This window comes from Lagopus leucura, unplaced genomic scaffold, assembly GCF_019238085.1.
Source record: "Lagopus leucura isolate 7727_CA_CO unplaced genomic scaffold, USGS_WTPT01 Super-Scaffold_100157, whole genome shotgun sequence".
Lineage (NCBI taxonomy): Eukaryota > Metazoa > Chordata > Aves > Galliformes > Phasianidae > Lagopus > Lagopus leucura.
In genome coordinates, this window is record NW_024962334.1 from 15,161,366 (window position 1) to 15,179,544 (window position 18,179).

At 35.8% G+C, this 18,179-nt stretch overlaps 1 protein-coding gene across 2 annotated transcripts in view; it reads left to right on the top strand.

Annotated features, from left to right (window-relative positions):
- The window catches only part of ZNF385D (zinc finger protein 385D), a 373,909-nt gene that overhangs the window by 39,999 nt on the left and 315,731 nt on the right, over positions 1–18,179 (top strand). The window contains exon 1 of one of the 2 annotated variants that reach the window (XM_042889199.1): positions 11,406–11,444. The exons of the other annotated variant lie outside the window; for it this stretch is intronic. The gene's annotated coding sequence lies outside the window, so the exon portion shown is untranslated. Of the gene's footprint in view, positions 1–11,405; positions 11,445–18,179 lie in introns of those variants that run through there. 2 annotated transcript variants of the gene reach the window in all.

The following is an 18,179-nucleotide window of genomic DNA, read 5'->3' on the forward strand; positions in this document are numbered from 1 at the left end:
CTTTATTCTTACAACTCAGTAGTTTGATTTCTGCAAGCTAGACCTGCACTGTGATATCTCCTGACGTTTCATCGTCACAGTCCCACATTGCCCTGCATTTGATTCCCCACAATACTGCAAGGCTGCTTTTTATCAGATGCCTTTCTCTGACTCTGACTTTTTCTACTGTGTAACTAGAAGCTCCTCAATCTGGTTTGTGATAGATTTTGCGTAACACTATGAGAGCAGCTTTGAAATTTGTCTCATATTTTACTGTGTAGACTCGCAATATCAGAGGTGGGTGTTGGTGGGATGGCAGTAGAAGTTGAATCTTCCTACCAATATTCCATTATATTTTGTTGCTATGTGACAGATATCAGCAGCAGGGCAGTCTGACAGAATGGTGCCTGACACAAGAGAGCATATGAAGCAAAGGTAAGGAACTGAATCCCTCCGTGCAGAAGAAATGGCACCCATAGATATTATCAGTACTTGCTGGACTTTTATGGATACCAAACAATAGATGTGAGGTAGTGGGTGATGGAACACTGTGAAACAGTCAGTGGGCATGATGACCTCAGCATACAGGCTCTTTTTTACTGCTGGCTGCAGTGCATAGCTAATAATGGTGACTGTTGGAAAAAATACTGTTTTGTAGCTGAGAATTTGCTCTATCAGATTTCATTATTGTGCTCTTTGTATCTGTTCTCATTACTGTGGAAATAAATAAAAAGCATTGCTTTGAGTGACCTACGTTAATTTTTCAATTGCATTTTAGTTTTCAGGGAAAAGAAGCGACATTAAAACACACATAGCAGGCTTTGTTTAAACAGATGGGTAGGGAAAGAAGGAAAGAACAGCCCTCTGGGATAGCTGGAGTGATAGATCTTAACTCTCTGAAGGCAGGCAGTAAGTTAAATCTGAGGCTGACAAAGCGGCATATGGCCTTACTTGCCTGATCTAAGAATACCTTGCTGTTAAACCTCATCCAGTTTCTCCCTGTCCAGATCTCCAGTCTGTCTTAGTCTTGTCGTTCATTGGTAATGAAGGAGTTGAACAAGGAGGCAAAGTGAGAATATGTAAATACCTGATTATCACTGAGAGCTGCTGGAACTGCTGTGGTCACTGCAGCTCCCACTAAGCACGTTCTGGAGTGTCATTGTGTGCATTGCTGTCTTATCCTCCTGAGACATGAATCAGCTCAGACTGCTCCCTCACAGCACTGTGTTGGCCAAGGACAAGATATATTTCAGCTTCAAAAGACCTTCACATTTTGTTGGCATGCTGCTGATGTATACGTATACTGTTTCAGCAGGAGGATTTGCCTTTCTGGTGCTGATGCCCAGGTACACAGCTGTGCTCCTGTCTCAGCTGTCTTGTGGCAGAGCTGTTGTCCTTTCTCAGCTCCTCCACATACCTGCTAGTGGAGTGAGATATCTCCTTCCTGCTGGCTTTCAGCATCTTTACAGAGAACTGAGAACACTCATTGTCTGTAGATAAGTGGGGACACTAGTTATGGTTGTGTATTTTTGTGTGTGGAGATAATGAAAAAAGTGAAAAGCCCAAGACAGTTCATCAGTAGAAAAAGATATGTGGAGAAATCTGCTGAAAATGTCCTTTTTGATGTCACAGGTTTTAGTGATTACAGGCCAGGATAGAAATAGAATGCTGTGTGCTTGCCTAGGTCTTTTTAGGCTAATAGGTATATAGCAGGGGCTCTATTGATTTGTATCCTTACAGAGCTATGTGAAAGTCTGGGAGTTCATTACACAGCTCAGTCTAAAGCTGCAGGAATTTGTGCCTGAGGCAGCTGCCTGTGATAATTTCTCTTCAAATCAAGTTCTATCTATTTAAAGAGAAATCACGTAGATAGTAGTTTTTCTGAGATAAAAGACAGCATTTTTTATAGTAGGCTGCTCTGTATCTATTTGGAGTGCATGTCATAGGTCCCACCACTTCTGTCATCTTCTGCAATCAGGCTGCCTGGTGTGACCAGGCAGATAGTTCTTGGATTTGAAGCAGAGTCTATATGAATGTTTTCTACACTGCCTGGTTTCAGCATATAGTACATAGTCTCTTTTTTTAAGAGACCTTTTTGTCTTTTTGGGTGCCTAACAATGTAATGTTGGTTGCTCTGTTCTCCTTTGGGAGAGGTGATGAGAATGCTTTCTTTTTTTTTTTTTTTTTTTTTTAAAGGAAAAGCAGATGGGGGCAAGGATGGCAGCCACAACAAACATGTCATTTGATAACCATAATTGTTACTGACAGTGTTTAAAATATGTGCAAGATAATGCTTTTGTGCTTTTTGTGTTTAAAACTTTTAAAGTTGAGTTTCATTTAGAGTATTTTATACTGGGGAGAGAGACAGTTGTTAATGTGCATTTACTAATTGGTAGTGAAGTGAAGAGCAGAATTAAAACATTCTGTTTATAGTGGTGAGTGAAAATGAGGTTCTAAAGGTTGCCAAGTTGAATATTTTGTTTTTAAATATTAATTTGGAGTGGCTTGTTGTGTATCAGAGGGAGATGGTAGATTCAACCACAAATTGAATGCAGTCCTGAACTGTGAATCAAAGTAATTAGATTATTAACATTTACTATTAAAGTAGATACCATTCTATTCAGCTGCATGCATGCTTAAGATGACCCATTAGCAAGCAGGCAGACCTCAAATTTCTCCTGGGACTTTCTGAAAAGAGCTGACTTTTTATTATAACACAGAGGAAAGCAGAAGCACAGCACAGTTCAGGCAACTGTATCATCACAGGAATTAAAGACTTATTCTAATTGGCTAGTCTGATTTGACTTGCCTTTTCAAGAGAGTCCTAGTTGAGGAATAACGGAACTTGGTATTCCCTAGGCTGTGACCCTCAGCACAGAGGGGGAAACCTGGAGCTATTCTCTGCGTCATTGGAAAGAAGGTAGACATGTAGGTTAAAACTGACAGAGCCTGAAGGCTGTGTCATCACTGCTTCACCAGTCAGTCAAGAACTTGGGGGAAAGGCAATTTTTTGCATTTGAAACAACTTAATCTTTCAACTGAACAAAGATGAAAAATATTTTGTTCTGCTTTCCTCTTTTGTTGTGAGGCTGTGCTATCACTGATGTGGTAATGTGAACTTACTGATGCTGGGCAATTACAGAATAAAATATTTTAGTCATCAGTCTGATCACTACCAGAAAACAAGAAGATGTGAAAGTGAGTGTTCTTGTTATGGCTAAATTATACATTGATAAAGGATTCCTTGTATGGAATACATGAAATTTATGGCTTTATATATTTTGATTGCTGCTTAAATTGTAACCACTTAATACCCTGAGATAGACTTAATTCATAGACTCATAGTTTTATTTATTTTTCTTTTTCTCCTCTCAGTTGGCATGTTACTGGATAATCATCTAAATGTGTACTTCTAAACTACGTTATATGGGGAGAAGCATGTTTCTTCTAAATAAGTACCTTCCTGCATACTATAATGACATCACAATTAAAGCAAATGAATTGTGTAAGATTTCATTATGTAGTAAATACTGATGCTATAGCATTAAGGTTGTCTTGTACCAAAGCTGTTAAACTTCTCTAAGGATGTGGAGCAAAGGGCTAAAATGCTGAGATGTTGAGTGAGATGTAACTTGAGAAACAACTCTGGAAAATAGGAGTGGCTTAACATAATTGTGAATGTTACCCATGTCACTCTGCTGTAAGCCAAGGGCCCAAAAAAAAAAAAAAAAAAAAAAAAAAAAAAACCATAAAAACCTATCTTCTGTGTATTGGCCTTTTCCCAAGCTTTTCCTTTGAGTGCCTTTGGTTAGCCTTCTGCACTTAAGCTGCAAGTAACTGAATGGAAGCCCCTAGAAGTCAACACCAGATGTAGAAAAATGACACTTGTCACACATTGTACAAAGGCTATTTTTGGTAGGGCAGTGGCTGGTTGCGTTCTCTGGTTCATAGAATCACAGAATCATAGTATTGCTCTAGTTGGAAAAGACCTTCAAGATCATCAAGTCCAACCACAACCCAACTGCACTACCCTGATTCTAACAGCCTTCCACTAAATCAGGTCCCCAAGCATCACACCCAAATGTTTTTTAAACACATCTGGGGATGGTGACTCAATCAGCTCCCTGGGGAGTCTATTCCAGTGCTTAACCACCCTTTCTATAAAGAAGTGATATCAACCTAGGCTTAAACTGGTGCAAGTTAAGACTATTTCCCCCTGTCCTGTCACCTCTGAGAAGAGACTAACCCTGCTCTAGCTGTAAGCACCTTTCAAATATTTGAAGAGAGCAATGAGGTCTCCCCTCAGCCTCCGTTTCACAGACTAAACAGCCACAATTTCTTCAGTCTCTTCTTTTAGGGTATATTCTCCAAGTCCTTCACCAGCCTTGTTGCCCTTTGGATGGGGAGTATACCACACCTGCCCCACGTATATGAAATTTTATTTATGGCTGTTCCAAGAGGTTGACCTAAGTGATGTCAGGTCTGCATTTCAATGTGCACATCTAATCTCTTAATCTCCTACTAGAGGAAGGGGATGATTCCTCCAAAGTTATATACAGAGCTGGTTTCAGGTGGTGACAAAGTTATTAAAGGTATTACTATGGATTTATATCATTCATAAATGTAGTGACTGTTTGCAGTGTGTTTCCATTTTAAAAAGTTGCATTAGAAACTTCTGGCACTTCTAGAAGCTCTGTCATCTTGCCACTGCGTATGTGAAAATATCATGGTTACACAGCTGAATTCTTGTTGATTGCTTATTTCTAACTGAAGCAAAAAAGCCAAGAGAGCTGCATGCCCCCTGGAGACTTACTTCAAGGGGGTGCTGACTTTCATGGCCATTCATGTAGTGCGTGTCCTCTTGTGTCTCTCATCACCTTGCAGTACAGGCCCTGAAATGGGAAGTCTGGAAGTGTTCTTTAACATGACTTGAACCAGGACTGTTGTGGTAGGGACTTATTTCAACTGTTTCCTCCAACACCAGTCATTGTTAAATATGTCATTAAAATGCTGTTGGGGTGCCTAGAGATTTCTTGGTAATTTCATTAAGTAACTCTGCTGTAGTTAGCCCCAAATTTCATTTTGCTTGACTTTATTAAATAATTCGACTTTCTTGTCTCCTCCTGGTATTTGTAAATCATCCTCTTTTTTTCTTGTTATTTTTCTTTGTTTTTAATTTTAGGTTTTATTTCCTGACTTGCAGTTATTTCTCTGCTAGTTGATGTTTTAAGCACACGTACTCTATCAGTGTTTCCCTTTATACATTCATTTTTGTGCTGAAAGTTCTTTTAGACTTCTCTTGACTACTGCTGGTCTAGAAGATTTATAAGTTCATTTGGTAAAACCGATGCAGTTGGTTTTTAAAGCACAGCTACGAGTTTGCATGATCAGCTCACTGGAAGGTGTCTAATCATCATGAATAGCACCTTCATATAATTTAGCCTTCAACTTTTATTCGAGGCTCTTAGACAGTTCAAAGCTCAGTTTGCCTATAGTTAAATGTAAAATTAAGAAAGTGAAAATTTTATGCCTGATTGCAACCTTGAATTTCCTAACTCTTCTGTAAATCTAAAATTTCTTGAGCAGTTGTGAAAATGGCAGGCCATGATCAAATTAAAAAATATTCTTCAGGCAACCAGTTGATGTAGGATGTTCTAATGGCTATTTGACAGTGGGCCCTTTTTTTCATGTGTGTATATATATAAAAACTTAAGAGGCTCATGCATAGGAAGGAAGGTGAAATTTTAATCTAATAGTGGGGAAATATCTTTTTGAAATGAATCTAATGGTTGCTATGCAAGTCTCTTTGTTTTGTATGAGAAACATTTTGTTTGAGCAAGAAGCAAAACACTTTTATTTCCTCTCTCTTCTCTTAGCTATTACAATATGACCTGCTTTCAAGAGCATCTATCCTATTCAATAACTTTTTCATTTTTTTTCGCACTATACTCAGGGACAATATTAGATGTTAAATCAGATAGGAGGTGAGACAGTATTTTTGTCTTTGTATTCATTAAAAATAAATGTTTTAATACCATGAATAAAAGATAGAGTGGAAAGATGCAGAAAATGGGAAGAAGGAGGAATGTTAGCAATAATGGAAACGGCAATTGCATAGACCAGGAATAAAATTAGATTTGAGAAGCAAGTTTGACTGTCCACAACATAGAGAGCTGAACCTATGCTGTTTATAGGAGTTATATTTAGAATTTGACATTTCCATGTTCCTGTATGATGTCATACCATCTTGGTATCCCTCACTTGTCTACTCATCATTCTGAAATGCTGTCATTCTTTTTTAAATACTAGTCTACTGTCATTCTTACCTTGTTTTTTCTTTACCATCCTATGGAAAGCTTTTCTCCTTACAGTACAAATGTAACAATTAAGAGTACAAGGATAGTAAGCTGCAGTGCAAAATCTTATTTCTTGAATATTACTTGTACAAACACCGCAGCGAACTTCTTCACTGATTGTTGCACAGCATCCTGTTCTGTCTTTTTGCACCCATACTGCCAGGATATTCTGTGTTTTGGTAGAGTTGCTGGGATGTGAATCAAAAAGACCTTGTTGCAGTATGTTGCCCCTGTGTGCAAAAACTGCAGTATTTCCTGCATATGTACAGCTCCTCCATTAATTAAAAAAAAAAAATGTATGTATATATCGGTATCTGTTAAACATTTAACTGTTGGACTTCTCAAGAAATTGTCTCGGGGTACTCTTGTATATATATTTTACAAAATATCAATAGACTTTGCATTAGTGATCTTTATCACGTTATTCCCTGAAACTGGGGGGGAAAAAAATAATAATTCTAATCTACTATTTACAAATATAGTGAAATTAATCAAGAAGATTCATTTAAATAAAAAAAGAGAATTTTTGATCTATTACTATGTCAGACAGTAACAAACAATGAGCTGTCAAATTTTTAGTATTTTCTTTAACAATGTATAAGACTCATTCTTACGATATTCTCTACAGCTTCAGTAGGTCTGAACTGAAAACCTCAAGCCTGAGTCAGATATTACTATGAGAGACTGGACAAGGGGAAATGGACAAAAATTGGAATACAGGAAGCTCTGTGAAAATATGAGGAAGAATGTCTTTGCTTTGAGTTTGGCAGAGCACTGGAACGAACTGCCCAGAAGTGTTGCAGGGTCACCTCTGGAGATAGTGAAGACATACCTGGATTTTTTTTTCCTGTGCAGCCTACTCTAGGAAACCTGCTTTAGCAGGGTGTTGGATTAGATAGTCACCCTGTGAAATCACTTTGAACCCTACAATTCCGTGGTTCTGTAACATCATTGGTACATGAGTGATTCCATGGTGTGCATGTTCAGGATATGTTCCAATTCTGGCTTCTATCTCTCAAACTATGTAGCAGACACAGAGCAGGTTTGAAAAAGGCAGCACATGATCAAGAATGTACAATGACTTCTGAGCAAGGATTACAGCTCTGTTCCCACCAGAAAGGAACTTATTTTCTTGCTGTACTAAAGTTGTACGAGACATGAAGAAAATGAATAGGAAAGAAATGTTCAGTTTCTCTCCTACGTAATCAACAAAGGGAAATAAATAAAGCTACCAAGAATGATGGCTGTCCTGAAAATAATGCCTTCTATTCTATTACGTTGGCTCACAGCCCGGAGTGGATGACAGTGGAGATTGAACTTTCACACCAGTGTTCTGTTAAATTTTGTTGCTGTATGATTGCCCATCTTCTGCTATCAGACAGAATGGCATCTAACATGAAAGTACATACAAATCAAAGGTGTGGAATTTAATTTCTTCATGTATAAAAAAGAAAAATTGCACCCACTGGTATTCATCAATGCTGGATGTTTGTGGAGTTGATGTGAGCGCAATGAAGTGGGGGTGGTATATTTCACCAGTGGCAATAGTGACAGTGGGTCTCCTCTGCTGGTGCAGATTTTGATGATTGCCAGTGAAAATGCATAGCTAATGGTTGTGACTACGTTTAGTAGCTGAGAATTTGCTCTATCAAATAGTGCTATAGTGTTCTTTGCGTCTATTGTGGCTTCTGTTTGAATAAATAGGAAGCATTACTTTTGCAGTGGTCTATGTAGCTAGCTTAAACAAAAAGAACTGCAGTTCAGTGTATGAACTCCCTGCAGCAGGAACCTGGAGGTACCAAAAGTTAGTACAGGCTTAAGGAGTGATTGAAGGCTTTTAAGGGAAAGAAATCCACAAAGTAGTGTTAAAAAACAAAACAAAACAAAAAAAAACAACAAAACAAAACAAAAAAAAACCCAAACCAAACAAACAAAAAAAAAAAAAAATCAAACCAAACAAAAAAAAAAAGTAGAATAAGTGCTCTTTTTTTTTTTTTCCTTTTTTTCCCACATTTTATTTTAAAATACTTTGTTTGTGAAATGTTTATTTATATATGTTTAAGATGTCTAAAAAATATATCCATCACAGCCAATAACAATTCAAAGTGGTTCAGTTTAAAATAGCATGCTATGATAAGAAGCTGGTTTGCCCAATTCTGCCTTTGTGGTAGCGATAACATTTCAGCTACTCATTTGAATATATGAAGAAATATATTTTAGGTTCATAGAATCACTGAGTGTCTTGGATTGGGTGAGACCTAGAGTTCACTCAATTCCAATCCTCTGATGTGGGCAGGGCTGCTGTCCACAAGCTCAGGCTACCCAGGGCCCCATCCAACCTGGCCCTGAGTGCCTGCACACCTCTTACAGTTTAAAACTATTCCCCTTTGACCTTTCAAGCCTAAAAAAAATCAATGTCCCCTCTGTTTATAAGCCCCCTTTTAAATACTGGAAGCTCCCTTTAAGTACTGGGTTTTATGGCTTTTGTGTTTTAAAAATTTATGGTTTATTATTTTATATATATATATATATTTGGAGTCTAAGCTATACATTTGATGACAAACAGAAATACATTTCAAAGAGTATGACTGCTTTTTTTTTTTTTTTCTTGAACGCAGGTGTTTCCACGTATTCCATTTCTATAATCCCTGCTTTTGAGTGATGCTTAGTTGAAGAGTTTAATGGTCTTTTTTTTTCTTCTTTTTCCTCTGACATTCTCTGCCCAGTTATATTACTGCCTTGCCCTTCAGTTTTACCCAGCAAAATCATACAAGCAGTAGGAAGGAAGTCCTTAAGATCTTATGGATGCTTTCTTAAGTATGTTTAGAAATCCATTCTGGCTGTGCAGCAAATATGCAGGTATGAGCAGCACAGTGCCTGGGGCTATTGATACTAATCTGTTTGCAGAGTTCCAGTACAAGGGCTATTTGTCAGTTAGGCAGCCCAGCAGATTGTATCTGGGTGATTGTATCTTTTGCATGTTCTGGTGATACTAAAAAGGCATAAAGGCATTTAGAACTATGCCTGTGTGATTTATTGAAGCTGTTTATCTAAATCACTGTTTTTTTTTTTAAATAGTATTTCCTTTTAGTTTGAAGATGAATATTCAATGGTTTCTGCTTTTATTTTTTAGTTATTTATGGATTTCCACTGAACGTCTTGAGCAATATACAGAGAAATCCTCTTTGCTATAAAAAGAACCAACAAATTTCTTGCCAGAAGTCTTCTGATTGGTGCGGGGCAAAAAATGTTTTTCTCTGTAGTGCACATCTGTGGTATTGTGTAACTTAAAACTCTCCTGCTGCTTAACATTTACTTACCCAGAGTGTATTTCAGAGAATGGGTTGTCACTGTAGTGACATTGTTCTATTTTTTTTTTTTTTTATTTTAATAAACATGGGTGTATTGACTGTAAAGAACTACATGAATTCATTGCTGAAATTTTCCCAGAAAGAAGTCAGGAAATTCAAAATAATGATTCCCATAACTGTCATAACTTGTCCCCTTTCTTACATGAGGTGTATTATTTTCTGTTACTAATGTAAGTGCTTGTCTTATTAAACATAGAAGGTTCTTTTCTCTGGTTGGGTGACTGCCTGTCTCGCTCAGCTTTGAATTTGCAAATGTTGCTATAACTTTCCCAGCAGTAGTTAAATGTAAGTTCAGTGAAGTAAGTATGGGAGAAATGAATACCATTCAGTTAGAAATCCTCTTTCCTCAAGTATTATTTTAACCCGGATGAAGAAAATGTCAGGGACTGAAATTGCTCAGGAGCCCTGGCCAGGGTGGACCAGCCATTGGATCTTCAGTGCCAATCAAGCAGAATGAAGCTATTTTTTTTCCCCCCCCATGGAGTTTTCTTTTCACATAGTTCACCTCATGTATAATTATAAAATTTCTGTCTTAAGTATTCTGCATCTCTGCAGTGTAGCTGCAGCAGCAGTGGTTTTTCACCTGGCATAGTGGCATTTTTTTTTTTTTTCTAGGTGAGATTAACAGAACACACAGAAATGCCGGCTAATTTAATTGAATATAAAGCAGCAGACATGCTAGATTATCTAGGTTGGCGAAATGGTATGACATTTTTCCTCAGGAAATGCATATCAAAAATCTTTTCAGCCAGTGTTACTGCACAAATGTGGAAATACAGTCTGAGTCTGTGCCTTGGCTTTCTTGAGGGAGCACTGCAGGTTCAGGAAGACATCTGCAGATCCAAATCACTTTTTGGAACAAAGCAAACTATTTTGGTGTTCACTTAGCTAGAGTAGGAGCAAAAATGCATTAAATACAAGAAGGACAGTGCATTCTCAGAGCTTGTTTTATTTCACAAATAAACATCCTTTTAATTGGCGTAGGACACAGTGTGGCTTCAGAACAACCATGTCCTTCTAAGGGCAGGCCATGTATACAAAAAATCCTTTAGTGCTATTATTATCAAGGCTTTTAGTGGGCAGCAGGAGGAAGGATTATCAGGCAGTTGATAAGAGCCCACTCATAGCTGGCATGAATAGTTAAGTTTAGTGCAATGCCCTGCAGTGTTTTGGTTGATCTTCCCCTTCAAGATGGTATCTCTACAGGCTCCTCTGCAGGTCAGCTGGCAAGGAAAAGTTTTGATTTCACTTGAAACAAAATTAGGCATCCTTCATTGTTTGATTTCATGCATTTTTTTTTTTTTAACTACTGTGTGTAGGAAATTATAAGTTTATACATCGGCTGCGACTGAAGTCAAAGTTTGCTGAATTAATCTCTGTTTTGCAATTCCACATGGTGTTCAGTTTGTCTGAGAGTTATCAAAAACTGACAGGTTTTTCTTTTGCAGTGTCTATTTGGAGTTATCTGTGTACAGAAGTTTGTAAAAAATAATCCAGTATATGGTGAATAATGTTCTGTAACCATACATACCAAATTCAAATGAAAATGAGCTTTATCAAGCGTCCTCCAAGTAAACTCGTTCTTGAGCTAAAACGTCCTCAGGGTAATTTCTTTTAATAATTTACAGAAGTGACTCATCTGAAAGTTCTTTCACCTAATGACTTCTGCTGGTGGCACAAAGCTCCAGTGTCATCAGCATTCTGCACCTAAATCTGCCATGTGCTGTGAAGCTGCCAGGTACATTAACTCTTGTCAACTTAACAGAGATTTGTTGTAAGTGAAGCTGCCTCTTTCGTAAGAAGTTGAGACTGAGACTTGACACTTAATCTAAATACTGAAGCTAGAGAGATTTTCCTGGAGGTAATTTTGAATGATTATTAGCTGATTAAAGTGGTTCTCCGTGTCAGTTTCAATCATGGATTAGCCTTATATGTGTCAGAGTCAAAGTTTATTGTTCTGATTGATATTGGTATGCAACTGAGTGATTTTCACATAAATTAGAAAGAACAGTCTGGTAATCCCCTTTTACAGGCTGTAACAAAATCCCTCAGAAGAACTCTGTGAACAGTCTAATGCACTAACACTAAGCAGCTAGAAGTTAAATACGCTTTCTAGCTTTCATTTTTATAAGGTAGACTGTCAAGTGTATCAAACCTGGAGTATGCTATGCAACCTCATTTAAATATAAATAGGTATTCTCCAATAGTGAAATTTAAATGTCAAAAATCTAATATGACTGAGTTGGACATTCATCCTACTGACTGCAAATGGAACTGATTGTAGCAAATACTGAGTTGTTCTGAATTTGCTGGACTGAAATCAGAAGTATGTTTTATTTTAAACCTATAATCACAGCAGTAATGAGTTCTTGTGCTGTGCTGGAGGGATGTTGTACTTAAATTTGTTAGCAAAAGACAGATCTGACTATAGGTTTCTGCCTGCTTTGCCTATTTTTGCTGTAAGCTGTTCTGCTAGATCATCTGAATGGTTTACCCTGAAAGGCCAGGGATCAGAGCTTTGTTGAATTTGAGTGTCTTAGCTATGTTTCTGAGAAACTAATCTGTTTTTCTTAGATAAATAAGTATTTTACTATTTTAATACAAAACTAGAGAAGGAGTTTGGAAATAACGTCCTTGCTGTACTTTCCTAAAATTAGCAATAGTATGATGAAATATTTGTTTTAAGTGAAAGTGGAATTATTTCATTTATGGAATTTTCTTCAATTTCAAGACTTAAAATAGGAATTCTAATTTCTAGTTATTCTGATGCTGTCTTCAGGTTTCTTTTGAAAGCATTAATTCAGAATCTGGAAGATTGATTGTGTAGTAATAGGATTCACATCTGCATTAACTTTGTCAACCCAATTATCTGCCAATTCTTGTACAGGGTTATTGAGAATTCCATATAGGCTGGTGTGGTTTAGCTGACATGATGTTGGATCAATTGCAAGTTTGTATTTTTAATATCATAATGCTTGGAAAAACATTTTTTGGAGGGTGTATAAGAATATGGATCTACAATTTACTTTTTTCAACATATTATTTTTGTCAATTTTTTGCCATGTTATTTTTGAAAGTGAATATAAATTTTATTTCAGTAGTTTTTCTTCAGCTATTTTTTCATGCAAAATTTATATCTTATTTTGCAAGTTACTGTTGGCTTCTGAACCTCTACATGCAGCAAACAGGCTACATGAAATTGCCATTGATGCTCTAACATAGCATGAGGCAGTTCTGCTGTATGAGACCATCTTGTCTGTGAAACCTTGTGTGAGAATGAAGGAGAGCTGACCTGCTGGAGCCCACTGTCTACCATATTGATTTGGGCTCCTCTGTTTCCCATCCCAAGGTGCAAAGATAAAGATACTGAAAAGCCATGGTTGACTACTGCCTCTTCCATGAGTTTATCATTTGCCAGACCTTCCGGGAATGTGGTGTTTGCTTTGTGTTTGTGTAGTTGTGTGTGAGTTCTGATCACAGGCTATTGAACCAGGAAGGAAGAATAACCATAGATAACACTGACACACCATCTGTATGCTCTGATTTCTCAGTACTGACCTTCTCCAAATTCATTTGCTGTTGTTTCCCAGTGTTTTCTATAAATTCCAAGTAACTGCATTGATAACTACAGAGATACGATCTTAAAATTCTGTTCATTACATAAAAATGAAAAATGAAAGCATTCAATTCTCTTTGCAATTTTGGAGTAATGCATAATTCTGTACTTCTGTATTATACTAATGATCACATCAATTCTCTTTTTTACTGTTTGTGTTGTTATTTTCCTGTCACTCTTCTCTGTACGTGCTGTCACTTATAATGCTTTAAATTTTCATGAAAATTTTATCCTAGCATTTCTCTGGGAGTGAGTGGCAGATAGATTATTCTAGTTTTTATACTAGAATCAGCTGAATATTGGGTGCTGGGTAAATGCTGCTTTTCCATTTCCACATTCTCTATTTTATTTCTTCATATATGAATGATCTCTTCCAGTCTTCATTGAGGGGGAAAAGGAAGGCTTTGCTGAAAATTTCAGAAGTAACAAAATCTTACTTCTGGATTTAAAGCTGCTGGTGTTTGAGCTGCTATTAACAAGCACCGTGTAGGAACTTGGTGGTGGAGGGTGAGAAGAAGATTCTTATGATATGGAGACTTTAATCTGATTCTTCTGCAATATTTGATATATTTTGACACATTGCTTAGTAAGAACTGGCAAATCATACTTATGGTGTTACGCGTGGTTCTATAAACTTCTAAGGTATTATAGATCTGAATACTAATTACATTTTTTTAATACCCACCCCCTTTAGTAAATATTGGAGAAAATTCAGATGTGAGTATATTGATTTCTAGATAAGCACATGCTGAATTTTCAAAAATTGGTTTCCCTTGAAGAATTATATATTAATTCTTTTTGGAAATTTAGGCATTACAATCAGTGCTAGCTACACTCGATTTTTCTTCTGTATATAATGGCCAATATATAGTTCAGACAAAGGAAGAAAATATAAGGCACAGAGACATGTTTACTGGTTAAAATGCATAATATAATGTGTGTATATATATAATAATAGTTTATATAATAATAGTTTAATATTATTATATATAATAGTTTTTTTATGTATATCTTTTTTTTTTTTTTTCCCCTGCCTATCTCTTCCACAATCCTGGCAGCAACAGAGGGCAGTATTGTTGAGTAATACTGGATTATTATTTTTTTGATTAGTGGTGTTTATATATGGAGAAAATGCTGTGTATATTTATATATTTTTTGAAAGTATTGGTTGTCTTTATTAAAGAAAAAATTGTAATGGGGATGCATGAGGTGCCTTTGAAGGACCTGTACTTTATGTCAGTGCTGATTCCACTGCGTGACAACTTTAAGGTCACAGACCACTGAAGAACACTATCGTCATTCTGAATCTTTGAAATTATGATTATTTCAAATAGGATTAGGAAGAGGAAGAGAAGGGTCAAATTGGAAACCACATCAATTTCTGTAGCTTGATTCTTAAAGTAAAATAAATGGAACATGATCTCATGTTGTGTGCATGAGTAATATTTATCTCTTTCCACTTTTCTGTTCTGGCAATGTTGATTTCCCCTTGGAGCAGTAATCTGTGGCTGTCACATGACTACACTTAGCAGTTTCATGTTGAGAAGAGAACTGGATACAAAGCTATGCTTAAGCGTTAAGGGCATTTCAAAAATGCACTGAAAATTCAACCAAATTGAAGGAGTTATTGTAATGATTAGCTGTAAATGAAGCTGCTTTAATAAACTGTTTCTCTTTTATTTTCTGACCCCCTTACCTCCCCGATATCTCTTACAATTTATTCATTTAGTTTATTTATTACATAGTTTACTTTGAGATTTACTTTACCAAATATGTTAGTTTATCCCAAAAATCAGTGTTGGTATGCTCAACACAAGGTAATTCTCCCAGTTTAAGAGTGCTGCCATATAGAATACTGATATTTTGTGTGGCAGGAGATTTGAGCTGTTAGCCAAAGAAAGGGTTATAGAGTCAGGGACTATGTTATATACAGTATTCTTGAAAGCTGTTGCAGCTACCTTAGCGTACTTATCCCCTGCCCCCAAAAATTCTGAAGGGATGTACAGAAATAATTAGAAATATTAAGCCTTGAAAGATTGGACCCAATTTTGGTTATATTTGTAACACCTAGTTTAAAATTTAATTATCTTATTATTTTTTGAACATAATAACAAAATAGTGTAAGATTAATGTATAAATAGACAAACATCTTCCGAAGAACCAATAGCATTTTTCTACCAGATTGACAGGATTTCCATTTTTTTTTTTTCTTGTGAAGAGGGCAAGTAAAAAGACAGCTAGAATCCAAATACACGTATTTGTTATCTGAGTTTGCATAATTAGTCCTAGATCTCAAGGGCTTCATAGATAATCTGGCCTTTTTAAAAACTCATTGATTTAACTAAAGATGTATAAAATGCAATAACACTATGGATACTATTTTTTTTATCCTCTGTGAAGATAAAGTAACAGTTTCTTCCAGGCTCTTTTGCTATTCTAATTAATAAGATTTCCAAAACCAATAGTTGGCTCTTTTTTCTTAATGCTAAAGGGATCTGACCTGATCCATTTTGACTCTTCTAATGCTATATTCAGTACTTTATGTGAAATAACAATAATTTGAACAGGTGTTGATGCTTATCTCCTACACAAGACTTCTTAAGACAGCTGTTCAGTTTGTATATGTTACTCAGTTGGTTTAGATGAAGCCTTCATGGCAAATAACACATGTACTTGTGAACATTTGCATATTTTCTTTATTTCTTTCTTATAAATTCTCAAGGGAAACTTTAGGAATATGTAGGTTGTATCAATTTTTCTGAAATCAGTGAAGAACAAGGGTATAGACACTTGCACGTTGTTCTGTTTTGTCATATTTGTGAATGGAAGAAGCAGAGCCAAATAAAGGGTTAATTTTGTTATTCTGACTGGATGTAGTAACATGCAAGTAACATGGCTAATGGTGCTAATAAGTAACTACTTTATTAGTTATATTAGCATTAGTTTTTTTTTTTTTTTTTTTTTTTTTTTAATTAAAAAAAAAGCAGAAATACCAAGAAGTTGGGTGCTTTGAACATCAAGGAGATTCTGGAAGAGCAGCAGTATATATTAGGGTAAAAAGCATTTAACTTTTTGGGTCTACACTATTGAAATCTTTAAGAATTAGTTTGTGTAGAGACCTCATTAAAAATTAATTACTGATTCTTTTTTTCTTCAGTTTGACTTTGTACATTCTTGAGGAAATGATGGTAAAACATCAGACTTCAATGTATGAACATCTATAAGAAAGTAGAAAAACAGATTTGCAAAGTGCAAATAGACATTTAAATTAAGCTAGCTAGGAATTAAGGGAGATTCTACTATTGCTAAACTTGTTCACAATACTGAGTAAGATTGGTGATGTTTGAATGAATGTGTTGGAGAGGTCATTCTTTTCTTTGCCTTTTATTCAGACATGGTTGTTCATGACTGTACATGATTTACTGCTCGAAGTTTGTTTGTTTTTTAATACCAGATTAGGAATTGGGAGAAGGAAGGCACAGATACAAGCTTGAAGATTAAATTTCCTAGACCTTGAAGGTCATAGAACTTGATCACCTTTAACTACCTAAGCTATTTTTGCATAATGCTAAGTAAGGCTATTTTATCAATGTATTTCATTCAAATGTATTTATTAAAGTTAATTATTTTCTATATTTTTTCCATTAAATTTAATGGAGGACAACAGCAGTCATAGTAATGTTCTCCTGAGAAAATAGCAGTATTCAGCATTTTCAAACATAATACTTTCAAACTGAAAATCTTAAATACATGTTGAAAGTTAAATTCTTCTTGAGGAAGCCTTCAGATGAATTGCATGTTCATAATGAAAAAGAAATTTTAGATTTAATATAGTGGTTTTATTTTGTGGCAAACAAATGTTTTGTTCAATACAAACTCAGCAATATTAGCTTCTCTTTAAGAAAATAAGTGCAAAAGAAAAATAAGGCTATATTTAATATTTTCATCAAGCACTGATTTTGTTAATTTAATCTGGTAACAATTAATATTCTAGGCTTTTTAATTGATACTGTTCTAGCTGTTCAGAGAAACATTTTGACAGGAATTGTACTTAAGAGTTGTTCATCATTCTTATTGGAAAAGTTCTGTCTGCGTTAGGCACACTCAGCTTTCCAATGATTATGTTGTTGCAAATGAATTCTTTTTAATGGCCAAAATACCTATAATTACTGTATCTAGCTGTTTAAAAAGAAAAAAAAAAAAAAAAAAAAAGAGAGAGAGAGAGTAAGCTTTATGTATTCTGTAAGCTTTCCTCAAAGTGGTGGCTGGATTTATTAAAATGTACCAGTACCTAAAAGCAGAGTTGGAAGTACATTTTACTCTAATTTCAAAATGCCTTATTTCCTTGTTGTTCGACTAGAGTCATATTCTGTGACAAGTCTTTCATGAACAGAGTGGGGGCAGAAGCAATTTTGCTTCCATGCACTCTGGAAACGGGTCCTGTTTTTCCATGTTCTGTTTTTGGTGCAATGCTCTTTGTATTGCCTGCCTTAATGTAATTGGGAAGGTAAGAGGAATAGTTTGAATGAAAAATATGTACCTCTTGAGTGACCTAACATCAAGATAAAAGACAAGTAAATTTGTTTTTCCATTCTAGAAGATGGAACCACTGCTCTAGCAGTATGTCAGGAAACAATTGTTACTGAGTATACATTCAAGATACAGCCTGTGATACAATCTAATTCTAGTTATCTTTGACAGAAGTATGAAGACAGGAGGTTTAAGTGACCCTTAGCTGGAACAGAAATAGATGAAAAATCTCTTGTGCTGTGATGTAAGGAATTTCTTAAGTTATATTCATTCTTCTACAGAGAAGAACAAATGTTGTTTTGCAGGAGATATAAGTATATATATATA